At 31.7% G+C, this 21,738-nt stretch overlaps 1 protein-coding gene across 3 annotated transcripts in view; it reads left to right on the top strand.

Moving 5' to 3' along the window:
• Nucleotides 1-21,738, top strand: part of LOC118194753 (CD151 antigen-like) — a 117,142-nt gene that overhangs the window by 21,855 nt on the left and 73,549 nt on the right. Inside the window, exon 2 of one of the 3 annotated variants that reach the window (XM_085812017.1) lies at nt 17,580-17,665. The exons of the other annotated variants lie outside the window; for them this stretch is intronic. The gene's annotated coding sequence lies outside the window, so the exon portion shown is untranslated. The remainder of the gene's footprint in view (nt 1-17,579; nt 17,666-21,738) is intronic. 3 annotated transcript variants of the gene reach the window in all.

Below are 21,738 nucleotides of genomic sequence, written 5' to 3' on the forward strand. Positions count from 1 at the left end.
TTCCATTGTGGCTGGGTATCAGCTGGAAAATTGCTTTTGTCTTTTAATATATTTTCCCGCTGTCAGACGCTGTGCGTATGCGCCGTGATAAAATTCCTTTATTATTATGATGCCCTTTCAGGAGACCTTTCTGATTTAAAATTGTTCTATGTTGAAGTTTTATTTTGCAGCGATATCGTTACAGTTACGTATGGGAATCAATTACAGTTATTCAAATACAGTATGAATTATAGTTATACAGGGACCGAACCCAAATGTCGCCAAATGGTCCCCAAGTTTGGGAACTTTTGGCTCTTTTGGCGACAAATTCGCCAAAACCATCGCCAATTTAATGAGAAAGCCATCTATCTCAATATTAAATAGACTTGCCTCTGTAATCTTTATTTGTCTGAGAGAGCTTCGCTGTTTCGAGGCAATTCATGTTACATTACGCTAGAGATGCTCCCCTTTTGCATATAATTTCATTAAAAATATTTACATATAATTACAACAGTATGCATTCTTACGAAAGAATAAATTTGCGTAAAAATTTGAATTTGTGTAATAAATGTATTAAAGAATCAAACTTTAGGTAAACCTTTTCTAGGGAAATTGTGGAACATATTTTTATCCTCGAACTATAGTATTCTTATCGTTCTATTGATAAAAACAACGATGGCGAGCTGCCATTCATTAGAAAAGAAGTTTTAGATTTAAAGAAAAAAATTTAAGAATAGATAATAGATCTGTATAACTGATCTAATCACATAGCACGTTTTTGTGGTTGAGTCAGAGATTTTAAACAAAATAATTAAATGTTTAGGTATATAAAGAGCTGACTTATAACGTATAAAGAGAGAGTAAAACATATACATAGAAAGAGACAGAGAGAAAGAGAATTGTGATGTAAATAATATATATAATTTTAAAAAAAATCTGAAGGCTTTCAGATTTTATATTAAGCCCAAAAGGACATTTTTTTATCTTTTTGTCTATTACCTTTTTTTTTATTAAATATTATGTTCTTCGCACTTAAACCATAAAATGCAATTCAACAGCGATATCACAGAATAGTTAAAAGAGCATATCTTTAGAATTTCCGATACACAGTCTGGAGATAAAAATGTGTTTTTCCCTCCTCCCGTACAGTGTTGCCATCGCTCGCTTTCAGATCGTTAAGTTTCTTAATCAAAAACTCACGAATGCTTTATGAAATAGATGATAAAACAGATTCCAAATTTGAGTTTCAGGATGTTCATATTCGGATGGAGACATACGTTATTCAAAACTGGATGGCTGTAGGTACCGTTGTTTTATCCCAATGCGAGAAACATACATACATTTATGCAGACTCTTCATTATGTGATTTCTTTAAATATAATACAAGGCTCTAATATTTGGTGGCAACAACTTAAAAAGTGTTTCGCCGTTTATGGTGAATAAATGCAAAATGCTAAAATGAAATTAATAGTCCTTCTGGGAAAATTGCCCCCTTGGGCTTTAATAATAAATTTAACAGCAAAAACAGTAGACGCGCCATAAACTGAAAATATAATTAGTAAAAAATACACATCAGAAATTGAATAAAATGTAATTAAATATACTATTAATATCTTTGCATTTTGCTGGATATTATTTGCATTTTTATTTTTTATTCAGCTTATGATTTGTCTATGTATCTGTTTATATATAAATTATTTACATTATAAAATAATACAAAAATTTGCGCATTTAGTACACTTTATCAAGTGAAATATCATTTGGTATTAAATTATAATTATGAATATTATTACCCATTTTCTAAACAAAACAAACAAAAACAAAAAAAAAAAAAAAAAAAAAAAAAAAAAAAAAAAAAAAAATTCTCTCTTATTTCAAACGTTGGGAATAAAAGGGAATATTATCTATCACCAGACTTTAAAATGAAAGATCTCACAAAACCTTCCACTGGTTTATTTTAATACTTTTCTAAACACAGCCTGTCTTATAAGATAACGTGCATCCGCAACAAATCTCAAATTGCTCGTGACAACTTAAGGCAGATGCTTTTCAAGCAAAAAGCATTGAATTTTACAAGATTTTAGGGATGTCCAAAAAAGAAGAGAAAAAGATTTAATATGCTTGGAGTTTGAAATGATCTGACCCATAAAATGATTCAAGGTCAAATTATTTCAAACACATGTCATGCGTACACACATTTTGGGCAGTTGGAGGATTTAAAATTTAAAATTCACTTTTATCTCCAACGCGCGAAACTGTTACCATTCGGAAAAATATAAAATATTTATCTTTTAATTTTAATTACAAACTCGGCTGTCTAAAAGCAATGTGTAGCCACTGCCGGAAATAAAATACTTTTATCTTCCTCGCGCCAGTGTGTTGCCATTCAATATAACCTAAGATGCTTTCAAATTTAATCTAGAGGCTTATTATTTAATAATCTAAGCAAATTAAAAGCAAGAAATACAGTTTGTGAGAATATTTTTTTTCTACTTTTTAATGCGGTTGATTTAAATAAACATGAATTAAAATCGTGAGATATTTGATTAGAAATATTCAGTATTTTTATGAAATTAAACTAACTTGATTTATTGAAATCATTATGTATTTCTTCTTTTTTATAATAACTATTTTAGGAGGCTGGCCGCTCGAACGGCTAGTTTTTAGAGAAATAATATAACGAATATAAAAGTACGTATGGCAAACTGTAACGATCTATCTGGAATTCTAAAGATATCCTGTTTTTAAATATTTAGTTATTTTGGTGTTAAATTGAGTTTTATGTGGCATTAGAGCGAAGAAAGTGATAAATGAAAAATGAAGTTAACACATAAAATATTAATAAGAAAGAAACAATTTTTTTTTGCTTGTTATCCATCTTATAAAGAAAAACTGGATATTGATACGATGAACTGAGAAAAGACTGAAAAAAGCATAAAAATGTATGGCAACACTCAACACGGCATCTGGAATTCTAAACAGACGCAGATTAAAAAGATTTTGTGACTTTTGTTGTTGAAATGTATGTGGTGTAATTGCAAAGAAAAAACGACGCTTAATAAAGCTAAAGACAAAAAAGGGAGGGTTAGCAGGAGTAAGTGCAACAGCAGATTGGTAGACTGTGAGCTCAGCGAGAGCTTAAAAAACCTTAACAAACCCTTTCGGGCTACCATTAAAATCTGAAACCATTCAAATTTATTTCTTCTCTCTTAATACTCTTTTTTTAAATTCAGTATGATCTATTTAAACTCTAGGCCCATTAGTTGTCGAGATATAATCGCTGAATACTCAATGTATCGAGTATGCGTCGGCTTGCAGAGTGTTAGATCTGCATTTGCACAGTAAAGTATCTACTAAAAATTAAATCCCGAAACTGCAATTGCAAAATTTCAGCAGTTGCAACTTTGTAAAAATTGAACAGGATCAGCTGACAATGTGCGAGCTCGGTACACTTTAATGAGCAGCTGAATAATCACTCCATTGTGGCCTTGCGTAGAACGCATTTTCCTCTAAAAATGAAACTTTCCTCATGTTCATCGAAGGAATGATCTGGGAAATCATTCCCTCGGTGAAGGTACCGCTTGATAGCCCTAGTGTGCTTTTTTATATTTTAATAATCCATTTCCCTCACAAATGTGAATGAGACTCATAAAGTGTAATTAGAACCGCCAGCAACAAATTTACTGCAGACATATCTCCAGTAGGTTGACAAGAAAGTAATTTCGGTTTGCACAGATAGCGTTATGTTCGTTTTGTTATTCTTTTGTCAATCTTACAATTCCTTCTCTTTTGAGATTTGGCAGCTGGCACTTTTAACTCGCTATAGAAACAAATTCCTGAATATTTTTATTTACAATTGTTAGCTTACCGTCAGTTTTTACATAGGGTGAAAAAAAAAAAAAAAAAAAATTCGACATATTTTAATTTTTTTTTCTTTTTTTACAAAGACAAGAAAGCGGCTGAGGCTCACAAAGAGATATGTTAAATTTTTGGTGTTGATTTTTTAACAGAAAGTATGTGTCAGAATTGGTTTACAAAATTTAGTTCTGAAGATTCTTTAATTGAAAATGACCAACGTCGTGGCCGACCTGAGGTTGATGATGAAAAAAATAAACCCATAACAGAATTGAATCGTGATACAACTATGCAAGAGATTACAGAAAGGTTAAATATATCACACACACGAAGTGAAAACTACACAAGAACTTTTGGACTCGTTAAGAAGCTCGATATTTGGGTTCCGCATCAATTGAAAGAAATTCACTTAACACAATGAATTAATATTTGCGATATGTTTTTCAAACGTAATGCAATCGACGTTTTTTGAAAGGAATTGTGACTGGAGATAAAAAAGTGGATCGTCTGCAATAACATTCACCGAAAAAAGATCGTGGTCCAAGCGTGATGAGTCAGCACTAATCATATCGAAAGCTAAATTGCCTCAGAAAAAGATCACACAGTCAATTGGTGGGATTACGAAGGTGCTGTGTATTTTCAGCTGCTTCTAAGCAACCAAACGATCAACTCAGATATTTACTGTCAACAACTTATGAAACTGGAGGAAGCAATCAAACAGAATAGATCACAATTGGCAAACAGCAAAGGAATCGTGTTCGATCACGACAATGCGAAACCTCGTACAACTTTAGAAACACGTGCGAAATTTTTAGAGCTTGGTTGGGAAGTGATGTACCATACAGTCCGACATTGCAAAATCGGATTATCATTAATTTCGAAGCTTAAAAACTTCTTAAATGGTAAAAATTTCGGTAATATCGATGACCTCAAATCACACTTCGTTCAGATTTTTACTGATAAAGACTAAAAGTTCTATAAGCGCGGAATCCTGAAGTTACCAGAAAGATGGCAAAAAGTCATTCAACAGAATGGAAGATATGTGATAGATTAAAGTTCAATTCTTGTGTAGAAAAAAAAAAATGAGTTTTATTTCATACCAAAAACCGACATTATTTCCTTGCCAACCCGATAGATTGGGTTTCTGTTTCCCAGCAATAATAAGAACTGACATGAAAATATTTTAGTTTTCCGACGCAGATTAATATGTTGGCACTATTCATCTTGCAATCAGTAAAACAAAAGCAATTTTTATTCTTTGTCATAAGTATGATGTATCACTTTTATTTTCCTCCGAGAACTTTTCCTCTGTTTTGGCAACTCCGCAAACTGTTTGATGTAGGAGGTCCAGTTTTCCTTTGTTTTGACGCTCCACGTATCTTTTGCATTAAGATTACTCATTCCAGGTTTTTAATTTAAAATGAAAGAAATGTGACTTTTCCTTTGACTTGAAGATTTCAAAGAAACTGTACGATTTCCGATAGCCTAGTTTTCCATACATTAGTCGAAAACGCTTGAGAAAGAGTGCAAGACTAAAGAGTTTGTATGTATGAAATATATACATAATAATATAATATTCTAAAATAAGGGAAATTAATGAGATGGACAATTTAGTTGCCAAATAAACTTAAAAACCAGTACTCTGTATTTAAAACTTTCCTTCCTGTCATATTTTTCACTTCTGAGTCAAAATAAAAAAACCTTTATATTTCCTTATCTCGCACACGATTTAAGGAAGCACGAGAAATAATTACTTTTGCCGATAAATTTTTTACAGACTTTACGCAAATCTTAAATTAGTTAAAAAATCTGATGTGGATATGACATGACTTACTTTTACTCTTATTAAATTATACACATTTTTTGTTGCGTTCCATTTAAAACCATTTCGTCGACGTATTTTAACTTAATTAACCTACACCTCCAGGCAAGTCCAAAATGACATCAAAAATTGCAAATTTTGAATTTAATACCCCGTTCAATTTTTGGCGCACGGAAGTCGAACTTCTTGTATTTTTATTTTTTCATTTCAAGTATTAAAACTTTCTCAAATATAAGTAAAGGAATCGGGAGACCGCATTAAAAATTAGATTTCGTTATTTATCCAAAATATTTTTTTTTTTTTTTTAATTTGACATTGTGAAAACAGGAATATTCTTTTCTTTTAAAACACTACTTCTGTAGTTGGAAGTATATGACTACGACCGAAGATTGCGAAAACAAAGTCTGCGTAAGGGGTATATATATATATAAATAATTAAAGAAAAGAGAACAAACTAAAAAAGACATTCAAAAAGAGTTTCGTATACAGTTTCAATTGTCTGTTTCGACGAAACACGATATGGAATTAGCTGGATTCGAAAATCATTATAAAAATTTCCCCCGAAGAGTCAGTAATGAGATTCGAATTGGGCTAATCTACCATTTACCGCTTTTTTGTTTTTGTATTTTTGCTTATGTCACACTTTTATTCTACTGTTTAAAGTATGCCTTACCTTGGTCAGCATATTACTTACAATTATTAGTTTTGAATTTTATTTGTAAATATTCTAGTGTTAATATTGTTTATTTAATGTTTACACTTTTCATTGCACTTTATTTTACTTATCTTAAAGTTGTCACCGGAGCCACAGTATTTAAGCTACTTTTTAGCGTAAGCACTAAGAATTTTCTGTTAACTTATACATATATATATATAAATCTTTTTACATTTTTGCATAGGAGTATTGTTCAAAAATGTTAGAGAGACGAAACGCGGTCAGTTGAATTGTTGGTGGTTTTATGTAATTTTATTAAAATTAAATTAAATTTCGCAATTAACTTGAAACTTTATTTCTCTCGAAAAGCCAAGGATCTTTCTTCGACATAAGCAGCAGTTTTCTTGAAAAATATTTTTAATGTTTTTAATATATTTGCATTTAAAAATGCTTCATTAAAGTTTATATTTTACGATTTTTCTTTTCCACTACACGCACTACATTTAAATATGTGTTGAACTTCTCAAAATCTCACTTTTTAATAGTTTATCAATTAAAAATTAATATTTTATTTTCTAAGAGACGATAAACTACGTACTTAAACCATAAAATTCGATTCAACAGCAATATCGCAAAATAATTTTAAAATGAGCATACCTTTAGCATTTTCAAGACACCGTCTCGCGCTGGAATTTTTTTTTTTTTTTTTTTTTCTGTCGTACAGTGTTGTCACTGCTCGCTTTGAAATCGTTTAGTTTTTTAATCAAAAATTCGTTGAAGTGTTGCATAATATCAAATCGATAATAAAACAGATTTCAGATTCAAATTAGGGCTTCCACATGCCCATATTCAGTGGAAAATTACGTTATTCAAATTTTGATGGCTCTAGGTATCGTTGTTTTACCAGAATGCGAGAAACATAACATATGTTACTGTGAAAGGCCGAGATTTGGAGACATTTATGCAGATTTTTCATTATTTAATTTATTCAAATATAATACAGGGCTCTAATATTTGGTGGCAACAAAATGAAAAGTGAAACGATGTTTATAAGTGAACCAACACAAAATGCCAAAATGAAATTAATATCCTTTCTGGTCAAATTGCCCCCTTTTTCTAATAATTTTATGAAATTGCACTATTTGACTCATTGAAGTTGTTATATATATATATAAATTTTTATGATACATAGTTTAGGTCGTTTCCGCTCAATTAGCTAGTGTAAGAAAAAATTTAAGGGTTGCATTTTGAAAGACACTGAGATGTAATCATCCTTTGATCTCTGAAAAATTGTTTTACGCAGCTTCTTGTTTCTCACATGCTCATTCAAAGTAGGTGCTTATTTTCTCAGATACTTTTCTACAACAGGTAGTTATCTGCACCTCTTTTGTTCGTATACCCTAACAAAATTTCTCCAAACATTCTAAATGTTTTCTCAAATGCACCTACAAAGCAATTGAAGGATTACTTAGATGGAACTGATTGTATATGCTGAGTTAAAAGAAATTATTTGACGCTACTTATCTATAACTCCGGGCAGCTCTACATATATCGTTTTCCATTTCTGTGAAATTATTACTTTCAAAAAATTTCCCAGTGAAACATTTTACTGAAAATTCAGGTCGTTGAAAGAAAGCAAATTCTTGCGGCGTATGTCTTTATATGTATAATTTAGCATGCTTAATATTCCAGTCTTTTGCTTTCGGTGTAATGTAGGTCACATAGAATTTCCATCTTGCTTTAAGCTCCAATTCTTACGCTCGGTATCTTCTAGCAAATTTGGGCTTAAAACTGAGATTATGCATGTAAGATAGCATATTTTAACTTATGAACTCCTCAATCTAGTTTTTATCACCAGGAGGTACTGTTAGTCTCGAAACGCTCTTTTTGTCCGTATCACTTTTCAGATTGTTGCCACTAAATTTATCGTCATGTATTATTTTTCTTTTTTAATTAAAGAACGAAGAACCTGCGCGTATTATTTTTCTCGTATTATGAGAAAACGACGACCTCTACAGCCACCAACGTTTCAAGCCCAGATTTTGAATTTCAATATGTTTTTGATTTATTTCATATTTTGTACGAATTAAATGAATGTTTGTTTAAAAAATTCAAAGATTTGAAAGCAGGAAGTGGCGGCAACAATGTTCGAAATAAAACATTTTTATCCGTAGCGTTCCAGGCTGTTGCCATTCGCCATAATGTAAGATATGTAGATTTCAATTTTAATCCGTAAATTCGGCTATTTGAAAGCAATGTGTAGCCACTTAAAAAAAGAAGTAATTTTCCAATTTTTTAGTAATTTTGAAATAAACAATACAGAAAATATAAAAAAAGTATGGCAGCCAGAACTATTGATATCTTTTTATTTTATTACTTTTTATTTCTCTTTTACTTATTTTTTATTTATTTACTGTTTTTTAATAATTTTTCCCGTTTGCAGTGCTATTGTACGTTTGTTTATTTTGTTAGTGCTATAATTTACTTGTATAAGCCTCGTGGTGTACTTTGTGGAACACGAGGAGTTGAAATTAGAGTTAACAAAAACAACACACCCACACAGAAAACTAAATAAATAAAATTTAAAAAAAAGAACTGAAAGGTTTCATATTTTAAATTATGTCCAAAGGGGCGTTTTTTTAATGTTTTGGGCGTTAACTTTATTTATTAAATATCATGTTCTTTGCACTTAAACCATAAAATTCAGTTCAAGAGCAATGTCACAAAATAATTTTAAAATGAGCATATCTTTAGAATTTCCAATCCACAGTGCTGCGCGCTGGAGATTTAAAAGTTCCCCCCCCCCCCCGTAGAATGTTGCTATTGCTCGCTTTTAAATCATTGAGTTTTTTAATCAAAAATTCGTTAAAGTTATACAAAATATGAAATCGATAATAAAACAAATTTCAAATTCAAATTAGGGCTTCCACATGCCCATATTCTATGGAAGATTGCGCTATTCAAATTTTGATGGCTCTAGGTACCGTTATTTTATCACAATGCGAGAAACATACATACATTTATGCAGATTCTTCATTATTTAATTTCTTTGAATATAAGACAGGGCGATAATATATGGTGGCAACGATCTGAAAAGTGGAAACTTTGCGTTGAAGTCTTTTGAAGTTGCTTTAAAGTCTTTTAAAGTTTTCAACGCAAAATACAAAAACGAAATTAATATTCCTTCAGGGCAAATGGTTAAAAAAAAAAAAAAAAAAAAAAACGGAAATTGTAAAGATATGTTGTTTTTAAATATCTTATGATTTTGCTCTTGACTTTTACGTGGCGTAAGCGCGAAGAAAGCGATGCTTAATAATAAAACGTTAAAACAAACAAACAAACAAAAAGTGTTTACTGGAGTGAGTCCAAGAGCAGATCGATAACCTGTGATGCTCAGCGTTAGCGTAAAAACCGTTAACAAAATCGTCTGACGTGAGATTAAAATTTGAACTTTTTTTTTTTTTTTTTTTTTTTTTTTTTTTTTTTTTTTTTTAGGTAGATCTTAATCTACTAGTTACATATTTCATACTTTAGGAGGTTTTGTATTATTTTTTAACTATAATTTGGACTGAAGTTTGATGTTAAGTATTTTAATGTATTTTGGTAAATATAAATCGATGTTAATTTATAATGTGCTGCTGACATTCATGAAAACCTATTCTTAGCTCAATACTAACTGCAAACATATTTTGTTATTGTCATTTCTGTTAATGGAATTTTACTCCTAATCTCGTATTACATTTAAGTAATTCATAAGCATGAATTTTTATACGAGGATTTGGAAATCCAAAAATAATTTTATGTGTTTTCCTTGAATTTAAAAAGCACACGTTTCATGCAAATTCTTCTTTACTTCTCTTAATAAAATGATAGGTTTTTTTGGGGGGGGCCGAAAATGTGTTATTTTATTAGAGATCAAATAATTTTCTTACTGTTTTACTTTAGTTAAATACTTTGTTATTCATATCAGCTATTATTCTTCATTATTTAATTCCTTTAAATATAATACAAGCTGTAATACTTGGAGGCAACAGTTTGAAAAGTGAATCAATGCAGAAAGTGAATCGACGCAAAATGCGAAAACGAAATTAATAACCCTTCTCGGCTAATGCCCTTTGGGCTAAAAAATGGCAAAATAATATATAAGGAAAAAAATTTAAATTCTGTGTTTGTTTTTGCAGAAACATTTTAATTTCAACATTTTTAAATTATATTATGATTTTGCTTGTGTCTACTTCCTTGTACGAAGTAAAAAGGAACTATTATAATCACGAAAAATGTCTGGTATCATATTTTAAGAGAAATATCCATTTTGACGTTCCCGAAACCATACGGACGATATTTTTTTGTGTGACGTCTATACGTCACGGAATAATGTATACTTGAAAGATTCGTTACGCAATAAAGGGCAGAATGCAGAATTCTTTTTTCCAAAAAAAATTGTAAAATGGATTTAAAAGGGATTCAGAAGTGGTTTCTTTTTTCTTTTTTTTTTTTTTTTTTTTTTTTTTCGTGATTTTTGTACGTACGTATGCATATATCTCACATAACTCAAAAACTATTAGTCGTAGAAAGTTGAAATTTTGTATATTGTGCTTCCATTAGGAAATTAATCCTAACCAAACCTGAAGCGGAGACATTTTTCATTCTGCAAGGATGCTAAATACACGAAGTTAAAAACAATACTGCATCTCGAAGAGATATTCTTCGATATGTTAAAAAAAAAAAAATGTAATAAACAGGTAACTTTCGTTGATAGTGATGTAAATGTTTAATGAAAGAACAAAGCTGTCAGTATCATTATATAATTTATTTTAAATAAAATCATTTTCATATTTACTCAAAACTAATGGGCTCTTATAAGTATGCTAAATTCTTATAAACTGGTATTTTATTATGTCAGTATTATTTAGTACTAGCGAAGTACTCCATACCAGAGTTAGATTGACAGTAGTGTATCTAACAAACAGAGAGAACGATACCGCTGTAATCCGTCTCTAATAACGATGGAAAAAATACGATTCATAGTCATAAATTTTTCAGTGTGATGCGATATGGAACCCACATAAAAAATTTCGATAGAAAAATAAGCTAATTCTCTCTCATTATATCAGCAAAAATGGCACGCAGTTTTTGATGATTTTCGTCCTCCTAATCAAATGGTCGTAAAAGCTCAAGTTCCTTCCAGTATTTCACCTATATTCAATTTAAGTCGATTAAATGTTGCAAAACATTTATCCAGAAATCAATAACGCGTACAAACAACAAACACACAAAAAGACATTTTTCTTTATATGTATAGATTTTGTAACACTTAAACATTTTTTATTAACAAACTCTAAAGTAAAGACACTTTTCGAAATAAAGCATTTTTATCTCCAAAGCGCCAGACTGTTTTCACTTAAAATGCCCGCGAAAATTTGCGTTTTCGGTGTTTTTAATTAATACCTCGGTTGATTGTACAAAGATGGGTACAGTCGAAATGGCTTCCAACGAATTTTTGGAATCCGGAATAATGTATTTAATGTTTGGCAATGCTATTTTTATTTCATCGTAAAACTTAGAAATTTTTTATTAACAAATTCTAGGATCTGAAAGCGAGCAGTGGCAACGACTTTCGAAATAAAACAGATTTTCATCTCCAGTTTGCAAGAGTGTTGCCACTCGGAAAAATGAGGGCGAAAATTATCGTTTTCCCGAGTTTTTAATTAATATCTCTGATTTTAGCTTTTTTTTTTTTTTTTTTTTTTTTTTTTAAGTGGACGTCGAACCTTTTTTAGGACCCAGAAAAGAATTGTGGAAAGTTTGGTGACGATAGCTATAGTAGTGACTGAGTTAGAGGACAAATACACAGACTTTCTTATTTATATATATAGACTGATAAAAAACATTTCAGAGCGAGAGGAAGAAGTCCAATTATACATATATATGCCTAAGCGTAGAATAATTATATTGTTCAAATACTAAATGAACAACGCAAGTAGTTACCATACGTACCTGCTATTTATAATAGCCATATCCAGCTGAGCAATTTTTGTTCAGGCTCGCATCCACAATATTGATCAGAGATATACCCGAAAACAAATAGCTAACAATGTATCAATAATTTCTCTCAGTTTTTCTGCCTTTTCCACAGTAAAATGTTGTATTCAAAATAAGTTTTACGCGAAATAAAAGAATAGAAAGATATTATTTTTTGTTTAGCAGAACGTTTGAAAGGAACATGAGAATGGCAATAGGGGGGTGGGTTAATGTCGTAAACGCTATATTAGGTCTATAAATTTTTTTAATGCTAGACTGAATAACATCTAGAGTTGAAATATTTGATAAAATACTTTTCTTCAGGCAACTTAAATAGCAAGCAGTTTCTGCCATTACGTTCTACTAAGTTATCTTTAACGTAATATTCTTTCTGTTTATATTCCACGAATATTATTTCGTTTTTGAAGCACTTAGCATTAGATGCTTTTTAAGCACTTAAATTAATTCTAATAGTAAAAATTAAATTTTAAATATTGGATTAAATTCGTGTGACATTATCGAATATAGTTAGAACTTCTTACTTAAAAACTTCCGAGACACTTCCAGTTAAAACTGCTGCCACATCTATGATCTGAAATCACAGTTCAGTGACACGCTGTCGGAGACATAGTAAAAAAAATCGTATATTCACTCTACTTTTGTGTAACGATTTACTTTTTCGCTTATTGGCATTAATTTCTACAGCAGCAGACGAGATCGTGTGAACAGTTTTTTACCACTTACGTGCCTTTTAGACTACTGATACAAACGCATTGCTTTATGTGGCACAACTGCCGGATATCGTCTGCTCTTTCACCAAATTCTTTTTTTTATGAATCGTGAGCTACCTGTTTTAGGAGTCGTGATACTATGATCGATTGCATAATGATGGGAAAGCTTCACGCATTTCAAAAATCAGCATACCCAAAGAAACATAAAAGTGGTTTATTTTTATTATTTTAAGTTTTCTACTCAGTTTGCTCTTCTTTTTACAGCATTTGAATGAAAGTGAATACTTCCACATAGGAAAACAATTACCAATAAATTCAAAAAAACTTCCGAAGCATATTGATAAAGTGTAAAATTAACAGTCAGGCTTAGCCATTTTCTTGATACCAAGACTTAAACATTAAGAAATTTAAAAAAGTGGAAAATGTATTTAACTACGAAATAGGAATATCTCAATGTTCATAAGATACCAAGACTTAAAAATTAATATCAAGACTTGAAAATTAAGGTATTTCTTTAAAAAAGTGGGAAAATGTATTTAACTACGAAATAGGAATATCTCATTGCTCATAAGCGATGAAAAGAAGTTTGGGAGTGAAAAAAAAATCTTTGAAAAATGAACAGTTGTCTTTCTTGAAGACCAAGTTGAGGCTTCCGAGCTTTCAAAACGGTATGATGGCGTAAAATTTTCCTCTAAGCTGCGCGAATGCGCAGCCGCGCATTAATTTTTCGAAAGTATATTGTATTCTGCGCATAATGGGCTTGTTCACCATTTTCTTAAATTTCATTTTATAAAACAATTGCACCTAAAAATGGAAAAAAAACTAAATTTCACAGAAAAAAATAAAATTTAGAGGTAAAAAAAATTTGAACCCTCCACACATGCACACTTTTACATACGTTTTGAACATTTTTGCTTCCATATACTGCGCAGTCAGCAAAAAAAATTAGAAGAAACATTGGCCGGCATTGCTCAGTAAAAGATCGTGGGAAAATGTTTTAATACGTGGAACTTTGAATGCCTTGTATCACGAACAAATCGGTTCACGAATAAATATTCCAAACGAAAAATATCTTGGATGACGAACGATGTCTCGAGATACGAATAAGTAAGCCGACAACGAATGGTACTCCAAAATGCAGTCAATGCAGTGAAGGGACAGAAGAATTATAAAGGTATTTAGGAATGTTTTCCCCTCTGTTTACTTCTGAAGTAGACAGAATTGTCTTCCTTCTGAAGAAGTAGACAGAAGGGGAAAAATTCCTAATTTCTTTATCCTCGAAATTTGTACAAAATGTTTGTTTATGTAATTACGGCAAAGCTTCGAGGGCTATTTGCCTAAGGGAAGGATGCCTTCGTGCAGCACGTTTTAAGCGAAAATGGATTGTATACACATGGAGAAAACGACAAAAATGGCCCGTTCACGGTACGCAGCCAGCCTGTTCGCGGGATTCGAACCTCGGACCGAACTACCACTTTTCAGCGACCTTACCGCTCGGCTGCTGGTAGGTTTGCGAAAAACGAGTAATGCACAAAAGCCGCCAAAACCGTTGTCATCTTGACGATATTTCGCCATCTTAGCAAGATAACCATTTACTGCATGTTACATATACTTGCCTACATTCTCATTTTTCCGACAGAGCATCTCCTTTTAAGATTTTCATGTTACATTATACAGAAAAAATACAAAGTCACATATAATTTCACTCATGTTATTTATATACTAGAAAGCCCGGTGGTCATACGAAATGACCGCTGTTTTAGATATTATAAATTGTAATTAAAATGATTTGTGCAAAGATATTTGCTAATTCAAACTGAATTACCCAGGGCAGGCGGCGAGGATGCCCCTTTGCTTGCTGCTCCACGGGGTTTGCCCCTTCTACTTGCTTAATTGCTTAAAGTAAAGTGCAACGAAGGAAACCACTGGCGGTACATTTCTTAAGAGCCACCACTAGCTCAATAAATAAAGGTGATTTAAAAAATAAAATGTCAATTCACATGTCAAAGTTCTCTTTATACACAACATTTCTTGTGTAGATCTTTCCATCATCTTTAAGCTCGCCTTGCAGAGGACCATCCATTATTTTTAATTTTACGTCCATTCTTTCAGGAACTCTTGAACAGGCAACATAAAGTTGACCGTGTCCAAATGCAGGCTCAGGCAAAAAAATGCTAATACGCTTAAGCGTTTGGCCCTGAGACTTATTGATGGTCATAGCAAAGGCAAGTTTTACAGGAAATTGTCTACGTCTCAATTGAAACAGCAACCCGTGCCGTGGAAACTTCACCCCATTGGCTAGTACAGTTACGCAAGCAATCCATAAACTATCGGCGACAAACAGACACTTAAGCCGCATATAATAAAGATATTTATTTATTTGTTTTTTCATCGTTGCCGTTTTTTGCCGGTTACACATTTCCGAATTCTATTATATATAGATGTTAAATTTATTTATTAAATGTTAAATGCACGTGCTCTTGTATTTTTTATTTTTCCGGCTTAGCTTTCTCATATTATTCGTCACGCGCTGCACTGCACGGGAAATAAAACAATTTACAGTTACGCAAGCAACCAATAAACTATCGGTGACAAACACTTAAGCCGCATATATATAAAGATGTACGGAATACATAACAATCTCTACATATAGTACAAGGAGCAGTCTGTTTATCTGTCTGTGTGTGTCTTTCGTTCGTAAGCTAATAGACCCAGGGCTACGAAATTTGGTACATAGTCATCACACATTTGGTGCATCTGGACAAGGGACGGTGCACCTCGAAGCGATTTTTTCAAAATTCGAATGAAATTTATTTTATTATTATTTTTTCTGGTGAAGTCGCATCAAATTAATAATTCTCTCTCATTATATCAGCAACAATGGCAAGCAGCCATTGTTGCTGTTTTATCACTGTTGCCATTGTTGCTGATATCAGCACTGTTGCCACTGGGAAAAATGAGGGCGATAATTCTGTGCAGCTTTAAAATTGAATGTTTCTCTTAGATACTAGACGTTTGGACGTTAGATTATTCTTGGATACTGGACATCTGTGCAGTTTTTAAATTGAACGTCTTTCATGGATTCGACGTTTCTCGAGTTTGTCGAGAGAACTTTTGTTTCCCGGTATATTTAAAAGCCAGGCGAAGGCTGGGCGCATAGCGGGTAATATTAAATAAAGATTAAAAAAGGTGAATCAGTTGTTTTATATAACATAACTCAATACGCTACAATGTGCAGTAAAGTTAACAAAATAAATCATGAAATTAATCAAAAACTTTACTTACACGATGTTTTGGATAAAACATTACTAAACATTGATCAGTTGCAGCGTCCACGTCACACACGTTTTTTCTCCCTCTTCGCCTTTCCTAATATAAGATTAGTAGGGTTTTGTTTGACCTGATAATACTAATTAATCTCATGTTAAGACGCGTTTTCAGACTAAGTCGTGAGAAGGTTAAAAATAACCTTTTTATTCAAACAGAGTTTAGAAAGCAAAGACAGCCAGCCTCTTATGCTTCAATATAAGCCACAACTGATGCAACTAAATTTAACAGTCAATTTAAATCAAGCTTTCAACAGAGGTACAGCAAACGTTGTATATATACAAATTAAATGTTACTAGAATTTGACTCGCTACTCTACTAGAGCGTCAGAATCAAAGTGTCGGCAGCGATAGAGTGCAAAGCCGAATAATTACAACTATTAGAGCTGGCAGGAAATTAACAATGCAAGTGACTCCAGAAACATATTCTGTCTTAAAATCCCAAAACCGCAGTTTAAATACTGGCTAATTCATTTGCATTCTATACGAAATGGCGAAGTTATAGTAAAGACCGAAATCATAATAACTGGCTAATTTAAAATAATAAACTAACAGATTTTTAAATCATCATTAACAATAAATGGCCAAGTTGTAAATATGTATTAAATGCACAGCCATGAATCTTCCATTTTCCCACTGATTCCTAATGAAATGCAAGGGTAATAAATAAAAACGTCGTTCTTTCTGTTTTGAATGCTGACTGAATTTACATTACCACATGAATTTAATCTCTGAATCAAACTGTTAAAGAACACAGGTAAATTGTTAATGGTTATTCTTCTATTAATTATAATAGGGATTGAACCGATGTCTTACGTTTTTATTAACTGCCATCGTACAGAGGCGTGTTCGCAAAGACAATTTTTATTGCATTTACATAAATATTTTACCTAAAATTTTTGTATTTTAAAAGATTAATTTAATAACCCTTATTCTTCACTATATTTCTACATCGTAATTTCCACGGCAATAAAAATAAAGCCACTTATGATATCGGAAGAGGTGCTTTATCCCATTCCTCCTGAACAGCTTTCCAAAGTCTGAGTAGGATTGTAGGTTGACATTTGGACAATTCGCTTTTTTGAAAGTCCAATAGAGCAAAAATCCATGGGTGATATATCAGGAGATTTATTAGGGATATGACTGAAGGGTATGGACTCGATACCCATTCCTTGTTCTATTTTTTCCAGGAAATTAACAGTGGATTTTGACGTGGGGCCTCTTCCTTTGCCTTGATGCAGTTCTACTGATTGATGGCACTGTGGATTTAGAGAAGGTATTTCCATATTTGAAAATTCGATATAAAATATGTTCCTGATAATATGTGGAGTTGATCTTAATACTTTTTGCACTTTCTTTATTTTTATCTGCCGTTATATAAAAAATCAGCAACAATCATAAATCCCTTTGAAAAACTTTCTGCAGATTCTTTGAATCATGTTTTAAGATTTTTTTCTCCTTTTTGATGATAACAAATGGATATATTTTTAAGGCAATTATTTAAGTACACCCATTATTCATCTATTGTGACAACATTTTCCCATTTTTGCCCGGATAAATATTTCCCATAACGAATTCTACAACGCTTTGTACGTTGGGTAGTATGTCGTGGAGAAAGACAATGCACACTATGTATTTTCACCTTTTTAAGATCCAAATCAGCACTAATCCCTTTGTTTACAGTCGACACCGAGCACTTTAATGATTTTGGAACTGTTCTTTAATTTGGCGGATTTTCTTTTAACATTAAAGATCTAACCTTTGCAACATTCTATCATTCTTTTTTCCATTGCATATGTATTTGGAACAATTTATCCACATGAAGCCAAACTTTGATGTTTGTTACTTTTCTGGTCTACAATATTAGCTATTGCAAATTTAAATATCGAATAACTATGGTTTTACAGCGTTTATACTGCTTTTACTGCTTCTTTAAAAGCGCCATTTTCCATGACAAACCATCAAGTAGCAGACGACAATTTATACTTTCAAAAATATAGCTACAATTAAAAAAACGTTTTTAAATCAGACGACTTTTTCAGCAAAGCAAAATCGTCTGAAAAATGCACGAACAGCCTCTGTATTAGCCATGATTTTGTGTTAGCTTGTTGAAATCGTCTGGGTATTAAGCCTGGTTAAACGGAATCTTTTATTTTGACTGATACAGTGTCTCACAAAAGTGATGGGACACTTGTGCTTTACAAAAGGAAACTGTGATAAAATAAATTAAAAAGAACATGTAAAAATTTGTTGTGGGTGTGTTTCATACTTAAATTTAGTAACAATTATTACATAACATACATTTTCTCAAAATATTAAAATAATAATTTAATAAAAATACAATTGTTTAGAACGGCGCAAAAAATGGCTCACATAAGTGATGGGACGCCATTAGATACTACTACGTACTACAATAAAAATATTTTTGGGGTTTTTATTTTTACTCAAAAGCAATTAGCAATAATTTATAAAATCGTCTGCAGTCTTTCACTCCAGTTTGTTTTGAAATTTTTGTGTTTTTTAGCTCTGTGCAGCCATGAATGCTAAACGAAAAGAAACTTTGCCTGAAATTCGAAAATTAGTTATTAATTTGCATATTGAACGTGAAAAATCTATTAGAGAAACTGCTGAAACAGTTAACTTGAGTCATTCAACAATATTCAATATCATTAAACGATATAAAAAGAATCATATGATTCAGGATAAAAGAAGACCTGGCCGACCATCAAAGCTATCCAATGGAATAAAGCGAATTATTGTTCAAAATATTTAAAAAAATCGAAGAATGAGTGTCCTAAAGTTGCGGTTGATTTTCAAGAATTATATGGAATAATTGTTAATCCTGAGACTATTAGAAGAGTAATTAGATCTGCTGGATATCACGGTAGAGCACCTTGGAAAAAATTCTTCGTAAGTGAAAAGAATAGAAAACTCAGACTGGCTTTCGCAAAATCCAACATAAATAAGAACTCTGATTACTGGAATGAAGTTATATTTGCTGATGAGAGTAAATTTAATATATTTGATTCTGACGGTAGAATCTTGGTGTAGAGAAAACCCAGGAAAGAATTTCGCAAACAGAACTTGGTGCCAACAGTAAAACATGGTGGAGGAGGAGTTATGGTATGGGGGTGTATGTCGTCCGCTGGAGTTGGTAATCTTGTTTCTATAGACAGTATAATGGATCAATACAAGTATATTGACATTTTAAATCAAAATTTGAAATCTTCAGCACGAAAATTAATCCTTCGTAACGATTTTAAATTCTACCAGGACAATGACCCTAAGCACACTGCTTTGAACGTTAGACTCTGGCTGCTGTATAATTATCCTGAAATAATAAAAACACCACACAATCTCCAGACTTAAATCCCATAGAGAATATTTGGCAAGAATTGGAATCGAGAATTCGCAAACACACCATTTCTTCAAAACAACAATTAAAATCATTGCTTCAAGAAGAATGGGGTAAAATCACTCCAGAAATCACAAAAAAAAATTAGTCGAATCTATCCCAAGAAGTTTAAATCACGTTTTAAAAGTAAAAGGAAATCCAACAAAATATTAAAACATTTTAAGAAGTAAAATTTTTGGATACATATTTGATGGAAAAGTAAGTGTCCCATCACTTTTGTGAGCCATTTTTTGCTCCGTTCTAAACAATTGTATTTTTATTAAATTACTATTTTAATATTTTGAGAAAACGTGTGTTATGTAATAATTGTTACTAAATTTAAGTATGAAACACACCAACAAAAAATTTTTACATGTTTTTTTAATTTATTTTACTACAGTTTCCTTTTGTAAAGCACAAGTGTCCCATCACTTTTGTGAGACATTGTAATTGCTTATAAGAAAATTTATCATTGCAAAATCAAGCGTTAAACAATCAGATCATCGTTATCGTAAAAAATGTAGTACTAACTCTCACTGAAATTTCCTTAAGACTAATAAAAGCTGTTGTGGCCTTTTTTCATAACAAACAATAAACGTATATTATATATCTCTGTTTATCATTTTCCTGTTAAATTTCAACATTGTTCGTAGACACTGAATAGGATGTTGATGAATTATCTTCTTAGAATATTGTATTTGCAACAATAGAAAACTAAACCAGATTACCGTAAATAACCGATAAATACCCTCAAATGCCTGTCATTTTGAGCACCGATGCTATCGCAGAATTGTACATCGATGTGCAAGCAGTAATGTTGACTGCAGCATGCATGCAATAAGCTTAAAGTCCAAGAATCTATGCAGAGTTACCAAAATACTTTCTGAAAGTTTAAAACGTGACAGTAAAACAAAAATGGTCTTCATATATTTTTATAAAATAAAATTGTTGATATCAGATGTGAAAGAAGTGCTATAACCAATATTTCAATACTGAAAGATCAAAGTGATTTAATTAAAATTTTATTTTCACGTTTTTCTATCATTTAGCTCTCTGCTTTAATAAGCTATTACACAGTTCACTCATGGCGTTTCACTGGGGTTAGAATTTTGTGATCAATTTTTAACCTACTATTTCATAAGCTGTCGAGTTCAAATTTTGGTCACACACTGTTCAAACTGTTGCCACCAAGTATTATCGTCCTGTATTATATTGAAGAATCTGCATAAATGTATACGTACAGTGTCTCAAAAAAGTGATGGGACACTTGTGCTTTACAAAAGGAAACTGCAATAAAATTAATTTAAAAAACATGTAAAATTTTTTGTGGGTGTGTTTCATACTTAAATTTAGTAACAATTATTACATAACATACATTTTCTCAAAATATTAAAATATTAATTTAATAAAAATACAATTGTTTAGAACGGAGCAGAAAATGGCTCACTTAAGTGATGGGACACTTACTTTTCCATCAAATATTTATCCAAAAATTTTACTTCTTAAAATGTTTTAATATTTTGTTGGATTTCCTTTTACTTTTAAAACATGATTTAAACTTCTTGGGATGGATTCGACTAATTTTTTTGTGATTTCTGGAGTGATTTTACTCCATTCTTCTTGAAGCACCGATTTTAATTGTTGTTTTGAAGAAAAGGTGTGTTTCCGAATTCTTCATTCCAATTCTTGCCAAATATTCTCTATGGGATTTAATTGTGGAGATTGTGTGGGTGTTTTTATTACTTCAGGACGGTTATACAGCAGCCAGAGTCTAACGTTCAAAGCACTGTGCTTGGGGCCATTGTCCTGGTAGAATTTAAAATTGTTATGAAGGTTCAATTTTCGTGCTGAAGATTTCAAATTTTGATTTAAAATGTCAATATACTTGTACTGATCCATTATGCTGTCAATAAAAACAAGATTACCAACTCCAGCGGACGACATACACCCCCATA

The sequence above is a fragment of the Stegodyphus dumicola genome, chromosome 2 (assembly GCF_044657685.1).
Source record: "Stegodyphus dumicola isolate Sdum_Otavi_A_Nest chromosome 2, ASM4465768v1".
NCBI lineage: Eukaryota > Metazoa > Arthropoda > Arachnida > Araneae > Eresidae > Stegodyphus > Stegodyphus dumicola.